The following is a 19,212-nucleotide window of genomic DNA, read 5'->3' as shown; positions in this document are numbered from 1 at the left end:
TAAATCATTAGCCAGAATGAGAAAGGACACAAGGTTCGGGGCAATTCTGAGGGGTAGCGGCAGGATTGTAGCCATGACATCATCAGCTGAAGTCTAGTTAGTTCCAAAAATCTCCCAGATGAAATTCGAGATATATTGGGTGGCAAATAGGAGTAGGAGGGAAAGAGGGAATAGAAGGATCATAGAGGTTACAAGTTTTAATTGTTATTATTTCAACTAACATGCTGTTTGTTGTCACTTCCTTTCTCAAACAATTATATATTGCTTTTTTTCAAGAGCTGCTCTGTTTTATCTCAGCTGCAGGAGTAATTCTGTGGCCAGCAAAGTACATAAGAAACACAGTTTTAAAAGTATTTCAGAGGCTTTCAGAACAAGGAATGCTTAATAATGCATTCTTGTTATATTAAATATGTCAACCATGTAATGACATAGGTACACTCTTGGCTGTCCCCCCATGAGTTGAGGATGCTGGTAATCCTTGAAGGCTCCCTGCAAGAATGGTAAGAGGTGTCTTAGTATAGTGAGAAATCTGCATTTGGAGGAGGAGTCAGGGTATTTGGGTTCAAATATTCCCTCTACCACTAATTTTTAATTCCCATCGTGGATACTAGGTACTTAGCACTGCTCTAGGTGCTGAGGCTTCTAAAATAAATAAGATGCAGTCCCTGTGAGGTGCTCACATTCTGGTAGGTGAGATAAACATGTAAACAAATAATCACAGAGCATAGAATATGTTCTCGTAAGGTTGTTTATAAATGCTAGGGGAATACCAAGGAGGTGTAAGAGGTAAGTAATTCTTCTGTCTGAGGTAAGAGAGGTGAAATTTGAGCTGGTTTTATCAGGAAAGGGGGAGTGAAAATGGGGAGGACATGCTAGGCAGATGGTATCGCATATGAAAGGGCATGGAGGTGTGAAAGACAATGGTGAGGTCAAGATTAGTGAGTAATGCTCTCCACACTAGTTCTCTCCCCTCTAGTTCACCCACTTAACTCCTGCTAGTTGTAACATTTGTTTCTCTCCCCAACTAGACAGTGAACTCTACTAGAAGTAAGAACTGTCCACATTCATGTTTGTATCTCTGCTTTCCCCAATCCCAACACCTAGCATACCTTTATGTATGTGATACGTTTTCAATGAATATTTTATTAAATATTTCATCCTTGTAGTACTCTTTTTTTTTTTTTTTTTTTTTTTGAGACAGAATTTCACTCTTGTTGCCCAGGCTGGAGTGCAATGGCATGATCTCGGCTCACTGCAACCTCCGCCTCCCGGGTTCAAGCAATTTTCCTGTCTCAGCCTCCCGAGTTGCTGGGATTACAGACATCTGCCACCATGCCTGGCTAATTTTGTGTTTTTAGTAGAGATACGGTTTTGCCATGTTGGTCAGGCTGGTGTTGAACTCCTGACCTCGGGTGATCCGCCCCCCTCGGCCTCCCAAAGTGCTGGGATTACTGGTGTAAGCCACCGCGTCTGGCCCATCCTTGTACTCTTATAGCCTCTGGCATACTCATAGAAGCCTGAAGTGAAGTTCAGCTGATCAAAATTATAAAGACCATTTGACATTAGACTAGTTATATATAGCCCTGGCTTTTACTCAAATAGTGGTAAGTTGGGTTAAAATGATTTCTTGTGAGTCATTGATTATCCAGGAAAGATATAATTAAAAATCTGTCTATGAGTGACTTTGTATTTCAGTTAACATTAATATCAGCTTGTTTAGAAAGCACTTTTTTTCCCACAGTAGAAATTAAAAATAGTGAAAACGATGTACAGTAACAAACCTCCAAATGTTTAAAAGTTCATGTAATTATATTTATGCCATGAAATCTTTTGATAGTTATATAAATTTAAATATACTAATGATGATGTCAGTGGGAACGACAGTGAAAGGACCTTAAAAAATTTGCTTATCAGTAAAAGCAATGACAACACTGGCAAATTGTTAAAATCAACTTTTCCAGAATTCTGTTAGGCAGGAGAATAGGGTCTGGAAGTAGGGAACATAAGGCGAATTCATACTTCAGCTATGGCAGGAAATATCATCTCCATAGGGTGTAGGCCAAGTAAATAACTTTGTAACTCTACTTCATCCTCTTCATTTACATAGGGTGTACCCCAAGTAATCAATGGAATCCTCTAGAGGGTATTTAAACTCACTAAAATTCTGTAATGGGGCCCTTGAGGCCCTGTGCTCTGGCCCGCTCCCACACTGTGGAGTGTACTTCAATTTTCAATAAATCCCTTCATTCCGTCCTTGCTTTGTTTGTGAGTTTCGTTCAATTCTTTGTTCAAGACACCAAGAACCTGGACACCCTCCACTGGTGACATCTGGAACTTAACGAAAGGTTTTCAATAACCCAAATAGTGTTTATTTAGTCAGGTGCGGTGGCTCTCACCTGTAATCCCAGCATATTGGGAGGCTGAGGCAGGCAGATCACCTGAGGTCAGGAGTTCAAGACCAGCCTGGCCAATGTGGTGAAACCCGTTCTCTACTAAAAATACAAAAATTAGCCGGGTGTGATGGCAGGCACCTGTAATCCCAGCTACTTGGGATGCTGAGGCAGGAGAATTGCTTGAACTCAGGAGGCAGAGGTTACACTGAGCTGAGACTGTGCCATTGCACTCCAGCCTGGGCAACAAGGGTGAAACTCTGTCTCAAAAAAAAAAAAATACAAGTAGTGTTTATTTAAACAACAACAAAACAAAAATTCAAAGGCCTGGCTGAACCTCAGTAAGAATAGGAAAATTTGTGGCATTTGAATGTGCTCTATTCCCGTCTCCTCTTCCCAGAAACATGGTGGCCTTGAAAGCCAACAGCCTCACAATCACAGTAGCCATGAGAATTAGCAGCCTAGAAGCCAACAGAGGAAACTCAACAAATTTAGAGCTTCTCCAAAGTCCCATCTCTATAGAATTATTATTATCTGACCTGTCTGAAAGTTCCTTGGAAAACCTGACTTTTTCAAGGGCTTGTGTTTATTTTATGTGATTTAGAGCTCACTAATAATGAACAGCTTTTTCCTCAGGGATGTTTGTTGAAAACAATTAGAGACACTTTAAAAAAATATCACAGCTGCCTGAGGGGGTAATGACAGCTAGAGCAAACAAGAAGTTGACCAAAAAAACTTTAAAGGAAAAGCTGGGAATCAGATGTCCATAAGGGGCTTTGAAAAGCTTCCACATATTCCTGGGGATCTAGAAGGACACATGCTTGTGTAAGGTTGTGCATGTGTTCATGGAAGACCTGAAAAGTCCCTTATCCCTCACCTTTGGTTGACATTAAAGGTTTATGTAATCAGGAAGTGAAGGCTATAGCAAAGTTGTCAAATGCTTTCTAGGTGTTGAGAGTGTGCCACAATATGCATGCAAAGCCTCTTGGCAAAGGGAGGAAGACTTACTGGTTCAAGGCATTTAAGAGAAATGTTTTTGAACCAATAGCTGACAAATAAGCTATTCCAAGAAGAGATGTCAGTGGCCACACACAACAAATAATACAGACGTTTAAGAATTACTTCACAGGTCACTAAACAACAATTACAAAAACAAACCTTAGGAAGAAGAGAGAATCTGATTTCCAAGGTTGCCAATTATATTATTTAAAATGTTCAGTCTTCAACAAAAAAATTATGAGATATGCAAAGAAACAAAAAAGTATGGCCTATATAGAGGGAAAGAAAAAGTCAATAGACATGAACAGACACGTCTCAAAAGAAGTCATTTATGCAGCCAAAAAACACATGAAAAAATGCTCACCATCACTGGCCATCAGAGAAATGCAAATCAAAACCACAATGAGATACCATCTCACGCCGGTTAGAATGGCAATCATTAAAAAGTCAGGAAACAACAGGTGCTGGAGAGGATGTGGAGAAATAGGAACACTTTTACACTGTTGGTGGGACTGTAAACTAGTTCAACCATTGTGGAAGTCAGTGTGGCGATTCCTCAGGGATCTAGAACTAGAAATACCATTTGACCCAGCCATCCCATTACTGGGTATATACACAAAGGACTATAAATCATGCTGCTATAAAGACAAATGCACACGTATGTTTATAGCAGCACTATTCACAATAGCAAAGACTTGGAACCAAGCCAAATGTCCAACAATGATAGACTGGATTAAGAAAATGTGGCACATATACACCATGGAATACTATGCAGCCATAAAAAATGATGAGTTCATGTCCTTTGTAGGGACATGGATGAAATTGGAAATCATCATTCTCAGTAAACTATCGCAAGGACAAAAAACCAAACACTGAATGTTCTCACTCATAGGTGGGAATTGAACAATGAGAACACATGGACACAGGAAGGGGAACATCACACTCTGGGGACTGTTGTGGGGTGGGGGGAGGGGGGAGGGATAGCATTAGGAGATATACCTAATGCTAAATGACGAGTTAATGGGTGCAGCACACCAGCATGGCACATGTATACATATGTGACTAACCTGCACATTGTGCACATGTACCCTAAAACTTAAAGTATAATAATAATAAAATTTAAAAAAAAAAGTCAATAGAAACCATCCCTCCTGAGTTGGGCATAGTGGCATAAGCCCATAGTCCCAGCTACTCGAGAGGCTGAGGTGGAAGTATTGCTTGAGCCAAGGAGCTCAAATCTAGCCTGGGCAATAAAGTGAGACCCCATTTCTTTAAAAAATATTTTAAAAATACTGTCCCTGTGCAGGCCCAGATGTCAGGCTTACTTGACAAATATTTTAAATCAGCTATTTAAAATATGCTTAAAGATTATAAGAAAGTATGTCAAAGAACAAAAGGAATGTAAGATGTCTTATCACATAGAGAATATTAATGGAAATTCTGAAGTTGAAAAGGACAATAACTGAAATAAAAAATCCACTGGAGAGATCAACAGCAGATTTTAGCTGGCTATAGAAAGAAGCATCAAACTTTATGTTGATAGGTTAAATGAGATTACCTAGTCTGAAGGGCAGAAAGAGAAAATAAAGAAAAATGATCAGAGCCTAAGAGACCTGTGATATATCACCAAGTGTATACACACACACACACACACACACACACACACACAGGAATGTTTTTGAGTTTTTCCAACTTTGAGTTTATTGAATTTTTTTTTTTTTTTGAGACAGAGTCTTGCTCTGTCACCCAGGCTGGAGTGCAATGGCATGATCTCAGCAGCTCACTGCAACCTCCGCCTCCCATGTTCAAGTGATTCTTCTGCCTCAGCCTCCGGAGTAGCTGGGATTACAGGCACCTGCCACCATGCCCGGCTAATTTTTGTATTTTTAGTAGAGACCTGACCTCAGGTGATCCACCCACCTTGGACTCCCAAAGTGCTGGGATTACAGATGTGAGCCACTGTGCCCAGCCTATTGATCTTCTTGAATGTGCGGATTAAAGTTTTCCATCAAATTTTGGAACTTTTCAGCCATTAGACATCAAATATTTTTTGTTTTTTATTTTTCCTCTACTTCACACAACTCCTGTTTGTGTGTGTGTGTGTGTGTGTGTGTGTGTATAATGCTTGTTTAACCTCCTTGTAAAGTTTGTGTCTTCTAGGTTGCAACAGTCCCACACCAAATGATGGTCATGCAAGGATTCCAATCAATCCCTGCCTCAGATTTAGACTCTCCTGATGACCCTGCCTTGGATCCCCTAGACCAGTCAGCCAGAGATTTCCATGCCCTTGCTAGGCAGTGCCATTACCCCTAATCATCAGGAAGGAGGATGAACAAAGAATTCCAGGCAGGCTGTTCATGGTGGCTCATGTCTGTAATCCCAGCACTTTGGGAGACTGAAGCAGGCAGGTCATTTGAGGTCTGGAGGTTGAGACCAGCCTGGCCAACATGGTGAAACTGTGTCTGTACTAAAAATACAGACAAAAAAATTAGTCAGGAGTGATGGCGCATATCTGTAGTCCCAGCTACTCGGGAGGCTTAGGCAGGAGAATCGCTTGAACCTGGGAGGCAGAGGTTGCAGTGAGCTGAGATCATACCACTGAACTCCAGCCTGTGTGACAGAGTGAGACTCTGTCTCAAAAAAAAAAAAAAAAAATTCCAGTCAGCAGTTTCACATGACTAGAGGCTATGGGCTGATAAAACCATGAAAAACAGGGTGTGGAACAAGTTGGCTAAGACTGACTGAATCCAATATGGTGCTGGATTTGACCTAGGTTTCACCTAGGACCTCTCTATATACTCATTAACATACTAAATCACACACCCACCAGCACCATGACAGTTCTGAGATTACCTATTATTGGTGTAAAAATGAGTGGCACCACAGTTCTGAGAAATCTTCACCTTTTTCCAGGAATCTTCATAAATATTCTACTCCCTGGTTAAATAAACCCATAAAAGTAGAAGCTGAAAACTCTATTGTGTGACTGACTCTTGAATATGCCTGCATGCCTCTTTCTTGAGTGTGTACTTTTCACTTTGCAATAAGTCTCTGTACTTTCAAAAAAAGAGAGAAAGAAATTAAAAACCCAATAAAGAACTTCAACAACATAATTGATCAAGAAGAATCTGTGAACTTGAAAATAATTGAAATTATCCAGTTAGAAAGACAAAAAGTAAAAAGAATCAAACAGACTGAAGAAAGTCTGTGTGACTTACAAGATAGTATAAAAATATAATGTATACATTATAGAATTCAGAAGGGGCAGTGAAAAAAAGGAGTAGAAATCTCATGTAAAGAAATAAATGAAAGAAGACTTTCCAAATCTAGGGAGGAAAATGAACATGTAGATCCATGATGTGAAAAGAATCCCAAATAGATCTTCACTGAGACCCATTATAATCAAATTGTCTAAAGTCAAAGATGAAGAAATCATTTTGAAAGCAGCAAGAGAAAAGTAAAATCTTGACATGTAGCGGATTCCTGTAAGACTATCAGTGGATTTCTCAACAGAAACCTTGCAGTCCAGGAGATCTGGTTTGGCTCTACGTCCCCACCCAAATCTCACCTGGAATTGTAATAATCCCCACGTGTCATGGGAAGGACCCAGTGGGAAGTAATTCAATCACAGGGGTGGGTGTTTCCCATGCTGTTCTTGTGATAGTGAATAAGTCTCAGGAGATCTGATGGTTTTATAAAGGGGAGTTCCCCTGCACATACTCTCTTGCCTGCTGCCATGTAAGACATGACTTTGCTCCTCCTTTGCCTTCTGCCATGATTGTGAGACTCCCCAGCCACGTGGAACTGTATGTCAATTAAACCTCTATATAAATTACCCAGTCTTGGGTATGTCTTTATTAACAGCCTGAGAATATACTAAAACAAACAAGGATGAAGAAATAATTTTGAAAGCAACAAGAAAAAAGTGAATCTTCACATGTAAGGGATCCTTGTAAGACTATCAGTGGATTTCTCAACAGAAACCTTGCAATCCAGTAAAGAGTAGGAACACATATTCAAAGTCCTGAAAGAAAAAAAAAAAAAACTGCCATCAAAGAATACTATATCCTGCAAAATTATCCTTTAAAAATAAAGAAGGGAAACCTTTTCCCAGACAAACAAAAACTGAGGGAGTTCATTGCCACTAGATCTGCCTTACAAAGAAATATTTATGGGAACTCTTCAAACTGAAAGAAACACATGCTAAATAGTGATATGAAAGCATAAAATAGAGATATATAGATTAATGTAACAATGTAATGGTGGTGCATAATTTACTTTTAGCCTTTATATAAAACTTAAAAGATAAAAATTTTTAATGGATACAAAATATAAAAAAGCAGATTCTGAGTACACGAACACAAAGTGTGTGTGTGTGGAGGGATGTAAAAGTATAGTATTCTTTGTATGATATTTAAGCTACATTGTTATCGACTGAAAATCAAAGCATAAAACTAGAATATATTTTATGCAATCCTCAAGGTAACTGCCAGAAAACCTTTAATAGACACACAAAAGATAAAGAAAAAGCATCAAAGCAAATCACTACCAAAATAACTCATCAAACAACAAAGGAAGAGGCTGGGTGTGATGGCTTATGCCTGTAATCCCAGCATTTTGGGATACCAAGGCAGGCGGATCACCTGAGGTCAGAAGTTCGAGACCAGACTGGTCAACATAGTGAAACCCTGTCTCTACTAATACAAAATTAGCCAGGCATGGTGGCATGAGCCTATAATCCCAGCTATTTGGGAGGCTGAAGCATGAGAATCACTTAAGCCCAGGAGGCAGTGGCTGCAGTGAGCCCAGATTGTGCCACTGCACTCCAGCCTGAGCAACAGAGCGAGACTCTGTCTCAAAAAAAAAAAAAAAATGGAAGAGAGCAAGATAGAAAAGAGAAACAAAACGTCTGCAACATAGACAGAAAATAATTTAAAAATAGCAATAGTAAGTACTCACTTATCAGTAATTACCTTAAATGTAAATGGATTAAACTCACCAATCAAAGGCAGAGTATGGCTGAATAGATTTTTTTCTTTATTATAGAAATCCATTGCTTGCTAATGAATAGATTTTAAAAAAACAGGATCTAGTAATATGCTATCAATGACAGTCACTTTAGATTTAAGGGCACACATAAGCTGAGAAGTGAAGGGGTGGAACAAATATTTCATGCAAATGGTCACCAAAAGAAAGCAGGAGTGGTCATACTTATATCAGACAAAATATATTTTATGTTTAAAACTCTAGAGACAAAGAAGGTCAACTATGTAATGATAAAAGGGTCAATTCAGCAGGAAGATAAAACAATTATAAATATATACACACCCAACATCTGAGAACCTAAATATATAAAGCAAATATCAACAGATCTGAAGACAGCCATTGACAACACAACAATAGTAGAGGACTTCAATACCCCATTCACAATATCAGATACAGCATCCAGACAGAAAATAAATGAGGAAACATCTGGCTTGAAAAACATTACAAAACAAATGAAACTAATAGACATACATGGAACTTTCTACACAACAGCAGAAGAATACACATTTTTCTCAAGTACACAGGGAACATTTTCCAAATAGATCACATGTTAGGTCACAAAACAAGCCTTAACAAATTTAATAAGATCAACATCATTCCAGGTATATTTTCTGACCATAATGAAAAAAACTAGAAAGCAATAACAGCAATATATATGCTATGGGAAACAAGAAAAGGATAACAAGGAAAGGATGAAGATTATCATCACTTCTACTCAACGTGGTACTGGAAGTCCTAGCCAGAACAATTAGGCAACAGAAAGAAATAAGAGGCATCCCAATCAGAAAGGAAGAAGTTAAATAATCTCTGTAGGTGAAAGACTTATACACTGTAAATTATAAAACATTGATGAAGGAAATTAAATAAGACACAAATGAAAAGACATCCCATATTTTTGGATTGAAAGAATTAATATTGTTAAATGTTAAAATGTCCATACTACCCAAAGTGAGCTATACAGCAAACTTAATCTCTATCAAAATCCACTGACATTCTTTACAGAAATGGAATACACTCCATAAATCATATGGAACCATAAAAGACCCTGAATAGCCAAAGAAATTTTGGGCAAGAGGAACTACGATGGAGGTATCATACATCTCAATTTAAAAATATATTACATACTGGGTGTGGTGGCTCATGCCTGTGATCCCAGCACTTTGGGAGGCCGAGGTGGGTGGATCACCTGAGGTCAGAAGTTCAAGACCAGCTTGGCCAACATGGTGAAACTCTGTCTCTACTAAAAATACAAAAAAATTAGCTGGGTGTGGTGGCATGTACCTGTAATCCCAGCTACTTGGGAGGTTGAGGCAGAAGAATTGCTTGAACCCAGGAGGCAGAGGTTGCAGTGAGCCAAGATCGTGCCATTGCACTTTAGCCTGGGCAACAACAGTAAAACTCTGTCTCAAAAAACAAACAGATATATATATATATATATATATATATATATATATATATATATAAAACAAAGGTATGGTAATCAAAACAGTATGGTACAAGCATAAAAACAAACATAGGCCAAAATAACAGAATTGAAAACAGAGAAATAAATCCACACCATTACAGTCAATTGATTTTCTACAAAAATGCCAAGAATGCACAATGGGGAAAAACAGTCTCTTCAATAAACAGTTATGGGAAAACTGAATATCCACATGCAGAATAATGAAGTTAGACTATTATCTCATACTATACAAAAACCAACTCAAATTGGATTAAAGACTTAAACATAAGATACAAAACTGCTGAATTAACAGAAGAAAACATAGGAAAAACATCTTGACTTGGTCTGGGCAACGATTTTTTGGTTATGATCCCAGAGGCACAGGCAACAAAACCAAAAGTAGACAAATGGGATTATGACAAACAAACAAAAACAAACAAACAACAAAAAAACAAAAAAAACCCAACTTCTGTACAGTAAAGGGAACAATCAACAGAGTGAAAAGGCAACCTATAGAAAAGGAGAAAAATATTTGCAAAACATATATCTAATAAAGGATTAACATCCAAAATATATTGAGAACACTTGCAACTCAATAATAATGAAAATAAATAACTCAATTTAAAAATGAATAAAGGACCTAAATAGACACTTCTCCGGATAACACATATACTCAGCAGAAACCTTACAAGCCAGAAGGAACTGGGGTCCTATTTTTACCCTCTTTAAACAGAATAACTGTCAGCCAAAGATATTTTTATGCAGCAAAACTAAGTTTCATAAATGAAGGAGAAATAAAGACTTCAGACAAGCAAATGCCGAGGGAGTTTTTCACTACCAGACCAACCCTACAATAAATGCTAAAGGAGTTCTAAAATTTAAAACAAAAGATAGATATGTGCCAGGATACCTTTGAGAGCATAAAACTCACAGGTCCTATAAAATAATAACACAATGAAGAAAACAAAACATCTAAGTAACATTCCTCATAATGACTGGAACAGTACCTCACATTTCAATATTAATATTGAATAAAATGATCTAAATGTTCCACTTAAAAGATACAGATTGGCAAAATGTATTAAAAAACACAAACCAGCTGGGTGCGGTGGCTTATCCCTGTAATCCCAGCACTACATGAGGCGAAGGTGGGCAGATCACTTCAGGTCAGGAGTTTGAGACCAGCCTGATCAACATGGTGAAACCCTGTCTCTACTAAAAATATAAAAACTAGCCAGGCATGGTGGTGCATATCTGTAATCCCAGCTACTCAGGAGGCTGAGGCAGGAGAATCACTTGAACCTGGGAGGGAGAGGTTGTGGTGAGTTGAGACTATGCCACTGCACTCCAGCCTGTGTGACAGAGTGAGACTCTATCTCAAAAAAAAAAAAAAAAAAAATCACAAACCAAATATCTACTGTTTCAAGTGACTCACCTAACATGTAAAGATTCTTTAGACTCAAGATAAATGGGTAGAATAAGATATTACATGCAAATAGAAACTAAAAGCAAGCAGGAGTAACTATTCTTATATCATAGAATAGACTTTAAAGCAACAACAGTTAAAAAAAAAAGACAAAGAAGGTCATTATATAATGATAAAAGGATCAATCCAACAAGAAGATATATGTACCTAGCTCTGGAGTCCTCAGATTTATAAATCAATTATGAGACTTAAGAGAAGAGAAAGCAACATAATAATAGTGGGGAACTTAATCCACTGACAGCACTAGACAGCTCACTGAAGCAGAAAGTAAATAAAAAAACACTGGACTTTAATTGCCCTCTAGAGCAAATGGACCTAAGAGATATTTAAAGAACATTCTACCCCCAAACTGCAGAATATACATTCTTCTCATCAGCACATGGAATATTCTTCAGTATAGACCATATGATAGGCCATAACACAAGCCACAATACATTTTAAAAAATCAAAATCATATCAAATATATTCTCAGACCACAGTAGAAAAAAACTAGAAATCAATTCCAAAAGGAATCCTCAAAACTATACAAAAATGTGAAAAATAAACAATTTGCTCCTGAATGATTTTTGGGTTAAAAACGAAATCAAGATGTAAATGACATCCTAAAACTCAGACCAGTGGGCCAGCAGGGCCTCTGGGCTCAGCAGCTATGAAGGAGGGACCCACAACACCCCCTAAGGCAGGTCATTGCTAGAAGGCACTCAGGATGGGGTACTTCAAGCCCCTCTTGTATTTCTTCGAATAAAATCAGGGGGACAAGGGAAAGCCCCAAGGGTGAGGACGGCAGGGAGACTCCCTCCTAGCCTATGGATTAAGGAAGAGGTGAGGAGGGGGCGGGTGCTGGGAACAATAAATTGCTAAGTCCAGAGCCCATCCTCACACACACATACACACCCACATTTCCTCCCTCTCTAAAATCTGCAGCAGGGACTATACAGAGGCCCCGTGTTCCAGCCCCCATCTCTTCTCCCTTTCTGTTGGTAGGAAGTTCCCAATGACCACTCTGCGTGATGTAGCGAAGCCAGGGCAAGACCTGATAACCTCTTTTCTCGATGATCTTCATATATCAGACCTGGATCCCAGAGACCGTGGAGTAGGGGATCTCAAACTTGACCCTAATAAGGGGCTGGCCCTCCACCTCCTTTTTCTCCACTCTAGGGAGGCCAAAGTAGGCTCACATCAGGTACTTCTTGCCCCCTCAGAAGGACTTAATACTCCAAATAACGATGTTTTTCTCCAGCACATACTTGGCACTGCACACGCTGGTCTTCAGGTGCGGGGAGTCGGCATCGTTGGGTATGGGTACAGACATCTCCACACTATTGGCCACTGACTGTTTCTTAAACTGCCTCTTGATCTTTTTTGTTTTTTGTTTTTGTTGTTGTTTTGAGACGGAGTCTCACTCTGTCACCCAGGCCGGAGTGCAGTGGCGCAATCTTGGCTCACTGCAACCTCTGCCTCCCAGGTTCAAGCAATTCTCTTGCCTCAGCCTCCCAAGTAGCTGGGATTATAGGCACGTGTCCACACCCAGATAATTTTTGTATTTTTAGTAGAGACGGGGTTTCACCATGTTGGCTAGGCTGGTCTTGAACTCCTGACTTCAAGTGATCCACCTGCCTCCGCCTCTCAAAGTGCTGGGATTACAGGCGTAAGCCTCCGCGCCTGGCCTGCCCCTTGGTCTTGACAATGATCTCCACATGGCTGTGGGAGAACTTCCCAAGGACAGAGTCAATCCAGGTCAGTGGCTAGACCTGGGTGCTGAGGCAGTAGTACGTGAGCTCAAAGTCATCAATGGGCGAGATGGTGTGGTCATTGCCAAAGCACGAGAGCAACATGCTGGAATTTTACATCCTCCAGCTCTACCAGTTTGTTCTTGTGGCAGCCAGTGAGCTCGAAGAGCATGTAGTCATTGAGGCCCAGCCGCAGCTCTGGCATTCCCGACAGAAACACCTTGAGCTTGATGGTGCCAAAGATCTCACTCAGCAAAATGCTGCCTTTGGCATGGACCAGCAGGTTGGCAGACTCTATGACATCGATGAAGACCTCATTCCTCTTGTATTTGATGCCCTCGGAGCACCAGGACACAGCGTTGTTGATGGTGAGTGGCACCTGTGACTTGCCCCTTTGCAGCTTGTTGCTCTGCTGTGTGGCGTACTCCTGCAGGATCTTGCTGTTGGTGGTCTGCTAGAAGCCTAAGTCAATTAGCTTGTTCAGTAACTCCTAGGCAATGACAAAGTTGTCCTGGATGCTGTCCTACTGTAGCTCCTTAAAGAGCGAGGTCTTTATCGATGTCATAGAGCCTGCCAAAGAACTGGTTGTATGAAGAAATAAAAGAGGGGCTTGATATCCCCCTCGTTAGTGCCTTCTTGCAATGACCTGACTTAGGGGGTATTGGGGGTCCCTCCTTCATAGCTGCTGAGCCCAAAGTCCCACTGGCCCAGTGCTCGGAGTTTTAGGGTGTTGTTAAAAAGATGAATCTAAAAAATAAGGAAAAAAAAAAGAGAGAAAATTTCCATACTGCACAAAGCAATCTACAGATTCAGTGCAATTCCTATCAAAATACCAACATCATTTTTCACAGAATTAGAAAAAACAATCCTAGGCCAGGAGCGGAGGCCAAGGCAGGCGGATCACGAGGTCAGGAGATCGAGACCACAGTGAAACTCTGTCTCTACTAAAAATACAAAAAAAAAAAAAAAAAAATTAGCTGGGCGCAGTGGTGGGCGCCTGTAGCACCAGCTACTCGGGAGGCTGAGGCAGGAGAATGGCGTGAACCCAGGAGGTGGAGCTTGCAGTGAGCCGAGATGGTGCCACTGCACTCCAGCCTGCATGATAGAGTGAGACTCCATCTCAAAAAAAAAAAAAAAAAAAAAGAAAGAAAGAAAAAACCATCCTAAAATTCATGTGGAATCAAAAACAAACCTGAATAGTCAAGGCAATCCTAAGCAAAAAGAACAAATCTGGAAGCATCACATTATCTGACTTCAAATTGCTCTACAAGGCTATAGTAATCAAAACAGCATGGTAATGGTATAAAAGTAGATACATAGACCAAAGAAAAAGAATAGATAACCCAGAAATGAAGCCAAATACTTACAACCAACTGATCTTCAACAAACCATATGAAAACATAAATTGGGGAAAGTACACCATATTCAATAATTGGTGCTGGGAAAAGTAGACAGACACATGTAGAAGAAAGAAACTGGATCTCTATCTCTCACCATCTACAAAAATCAACTCAAGATGGATCAAAGACATAAATCTAAGACCTGAAAACATAAAAATTCTAGAAGAAAACACAGGAAAAATACTTCTGGACATTGGCCTAGGCAAAGAAGTTATAAGTAAGACCCCTAAAACAAATGCAACTACAACAAAAATAAATGGGACCTAATTAAACTAAAAAGCTTCTGCACAGCAAATGAAAGAATCAATAGAATAAGCAGACAACCCACAGAATGGGAGAAAATATTTTTAAACTATTCATCTGACAAAGGACTAATATTCAGAACTACAAGGAACTCACACAAATCAGTAAAAAGAAAAATAAACAATGCCATCAAAAAGTGGGCAAGTGATATGAGTAGACATTTCTCAAAAGGAGATATACAAATGGCCAACAAACATATGAAAAAATACTCAACATCACTGATTGTCAGGGAAGTTCAAATTAAAATAACAATAAGGTATCACCTTACCCTAGCTAGAATGGCCATTGTTAAAGTCAAAATGCAAATAGATGTTGGCTTGGATGCAGTGAAAAGAGAATGCTTATACGCTGCTGGTGATAATGTAAATAGTACGTTCTCTTTGAAAAATAGTTTGGTGATTTCTCAAAGAACTAAAAGTAGATCTGCCATTCAATGCAGCAATCCCACTACTGGGTATCTATCCAAAGGAAAAGAAGTCATTATATCAAAAATATACCTGCACATGTATGTTTATCACAGCACAATTCACAATTGTGAACTGTGGCACATAAGTGCCCATCAACAATTGAGTGGATAAAGAAAATGTGGTACCTGTATATCATGGAATACTACTCAGCCATAAAAAGAATAATAAAATAATGTCTTTTGCAGCAACTTGGATGCAGCTGGAGGCTATTATTCTAAGAGAAGTAACTCAGGAATGGAAAACCAAATATCGTATCTTCTCACTTATAAGTGGGAGCTAAGCTATGGGTATGCAAAGGCATACAGAGTAGTAAATGGACACTGGAGTCTCAGAATGGGGTAGGTTGTGAGGTTAGTGATGAGAAACTATTACCTGGTACAATGTCCATACTCTAGTGATGGGTGCACTAAAATTTCAGACTTCACCACTATACAATTCATCCATGTAACCTAAAAACATTTGTACCAAGAAAACTATTGAAATATATATATATATATACTTTTATATATATATCGTTACATATATAAATATATAGAGAACAAAATTTAAAAAATACAAATGCCCAAGAAGTATAAGAAAAGGTGCTCAAAATTATTAAACAGGAAAATGCAAATCAAAAGCACAATGAGATAACACCTCACACCTGTTAGAAAGGCTATTATCAGTATGATGAACTATAACAAGTTTTGGGCAGGAAGTGAAGAAAAGAGAACCCTTATATATTGTTGGGAGAAATGGAAATTGGTATGCTTTATGGAAAATAGTATGGAGTTTCATTTCAAAATTAAAAATAGAATTACCTTACAATCCAGCAATCTCACTTTTGAGTACATAGGCTAAAGAAATAAAATCAGTATCTTGGAAAGAAATCTGCAATCCAATGTTCATTTGAGCATTATTCACAATAGCTGAGATGAAGAGAAAACCTTAATGTCCACTGATGGATAACAGGATAATGATAATGTGAGATCTGTCTATTTATCTATCTAATAATAATAATATGATATATATAGATAATGTGAGAGATGTGAGATATATAATGGAATATTGTTTAGTCCTATAAAAGAAAAAATCATTCTATTTGTGAAAACTTGGATGAATCTGGAGGGCATTATTCTAAGTTAAATAAGCCAGATGTAGAAAAATATATACCCCATGATCTCACTTATATGTAGAATCTAAAAATGTCAAACTAACAGAAACAGAGAGTAGAAGAGTGGTTACTGGGGGCTGGAGAGAGGAAGATGTGGGAGGATGTCTGTCAAGGGGTATAAAGTTTCAGTAATAATGAAAGACAAATAAGTTCTGGTGATCTAATGTACAACAATATCACTATAGTTAACAATATTGTATCATATACTTGAAATTTGTTCAGAGGGTAGATTTCAAGTGTGCTCATCACACATAAAAATGATAACTATGTGAGGTGATAGATATGCTAATTAGCTTTTTTGGGTGACTATTTTACAATGTGTGTGTACATATATATATGAGTATATTATATCAAAAATATATATATAATCATGAAGTTGTATGCCTTAAATGTATATAACTTAAAAATGTTAAATATACCGAAATTTGGAAAAAATAAAAGATATTAATATAACCTGCAGAATAATCTCTATGAAAATAACTCAAAAATATAATAAAAGAGATAACAAGAGATTAAAATAGTACACTAGAAAATCACTATTCAACACAAAATAAGGCAGTATTGGATGAAAAGAGTAAAAAAATTATCATAATACATATAGGAAATAGAAAGCAAAATAGCAGAAGTCCTTCAAAATCAGTAATTACATTCAATGTAAATGAATTAAACTCTCTAATTAAAAGACACAAATTGGAAGAATGGATTAAAAGACATGATCCAAATAAATGCTGTCTGCAAGAGACATACTATAGGTTAAAAGGCACAAATAGGGTGGAAGTAAAAGAATGGAAAAAGATATACCATGCAAACAGTAGCAAAAAAAGAGCTGGAATGGCTATACTAGTATCAAATAAAATACACTTTGAGAAAAAAATGTTACTAGAGAAAAAAAGTGGCACTTTATAATCATAAATGGATCAACCAGTCAAGAAGACAATGCAATTATAAATATATATGTACCTAGTAACACAGCCCCAAAATACATAAAGCAAAACCAGACAGAACTGAAAGGAGAAACCAACAATTCAACAATAATATTTGAGATCTTTAATACTCTCTTTCAATAATGGAAAGACCAACTAAGCAGAAGATTAATAATAAAACAGATGATTTCAACATTTCTACAAACCAACTAACCACAACAAGAATCTACAGAACATTAGATTTGACAGCTGCAGAATGCTTATACTCCTCAAATACATATGGTAATATGTTAGGGCATACATAAGCATCAATAAATTTAAAAAGATTGAAATAATATAAATTATGTTCTCTATAAAATGAAATTAAATATACAATTAATGATGAAAGGAAGTTTTTAAAATTCAAAAACATGAAAAATATGTGGAAATCAATCAGATGATTCTAAATAATCAGTGGCTCAAATCAGAAACCACAAAGGAGATTAGAAAATACTTTGAGATTAATCAAAACAAAACCACATTATACCAAAATTTAGGAAATGCAGCAAAACAGTGCTTAAAGAAAAGTTTTCTACCTATAAAAACCGACATTAAAAAGAATAAAAATATCAAGTCAATAACCTAACCATTCACCTTAAGAAACAAACAAACAAAATCACAACAAAAGAAACTAAACTCAAAGAGAATGAAGAAAATAATAAATATTAGAACATAAATAAATACATACAATAAAACAGAATAAATCAATAAAAAGTAGTTTTTTTTGACAAAAATCAATAAAATTGACAAACCTTGGCTAGACTGACAGAGATTAAAAAAAGGAAACATAAATTACTAAAATCAGGAATAAAAGGGGATATTAATGCTGAACTTACAGAAATAAAATTATATGGAAATGCTATAGTATGAATATTTGTATGCCAACCAATTATATAATTTAGACAAAATGTGCAAATTCCTAGAAAGACAAAATACTAAAATGGACTCAGGAAATGACTCGAAATCTAAACAGACCTATAATAAGTAAAGAGATTGAATTCATAATCAAAAAACATAAGAACCCAGTTAGGAAGTCAAAGTATCCCAGGGAAGCTCAAAGCTAAGAACAGCTGCATTGAAATAGGTATGAAAATGCTTTTAATTTTATCCATATCAGGCCCTCTCTCAGGTTAACACATCTCCCATTGGGAGCAAAAGTCCAACATACATTTTCTCCTTTGAGAGAGTAAGAAAATAGTAGAACATATATCTAACATTCTGACTTTTTGGGAAGCTGCTGTTTTTGTCTCACTTGACTCAAACAACTTATGGGAAACAGGAATAATTTGGATGGTTAGGAGCCACTAAGAAAAAAGAGGGCCCAGCAGCTGTGGCAGCACCAAAGAACTTGTAACAACAAAGACAGAAGCTGATACAGCTTGGCAAAACTGGGAAAAAGCAACTAGCTCATGGCTTCAGCAGTGGGAGAAGAGAAAAGTGAAATGTATATTCAATGGTCTGGCTTCTCGGGGAGCTGCCTAAAAAGACTGGTTTCTGTCTTGCGTGACTTAGAGTGGTGACAAGAAACCAGCATATTTTGAATGCCTGGGAGCCACTGAAAACAAAAGAATGCGCAGTGGGAGACACATATACAAAAGAGAAGGTGATGTAATGACAGAACAGGGAAAGATGCAGCTGCAAGCTTAGGAATGCCAACAGTCACCAAAAGCAGGAGAGGCAAGGAAGAAATTCTCTCTTATAAACTCTGGAAAGAGTGCAGCCCTGCCAACACCTAGATTTCAGACTTCTGGCCTCCAGAATTGTGAGAAAATAAATTTCTATTGACCTAGCTTGTTACAGCAACCTCAGGAAATGAAAATAAGAAACTTTCT

At 37.8% G+C, this 19,212-nt stretch overlaps 1 protein-coding gene and 1 pseudogene across 7 annotated transcripts in view; both read right to left on the bottom strand.

Annotated features, from left to right (window-relative positions):
* Window positions 1-19,212, bottom strand: part of ZC3H12B (zinc finger CCCH-type containing 12B) — a 459,035-nt gene that overhangs the window by 26,895 nt on the left and 412,928 nt on the right. The window lies entirely within an intron of this gene.
* On the bottom strand, window positions 12,099-13,660 carry LOC100433890 (AP-1 complex subunit mu-2-like; annotated as a pseudogene).

Source organism: Pongo abelii, chromosome X, assembly GCF_028885655.2.
Source record: "Pongo abelii isolate AG06213 chromosome X, NHGRI_mPonAbe1-v2.0_pri, whole genome shotgun sequence".
Classification (NCBI taxonomy): Eukaryota; Metazoa; Chordata; class Mammalia; order Primates; family Hominidae; genus Pongo; species Pongo abelii.
The sequence above is the reverse complement of the archived record's forward strand: the minus strand, read 5'-3'. Positions and strand labels throughout refer to the sequence as shown.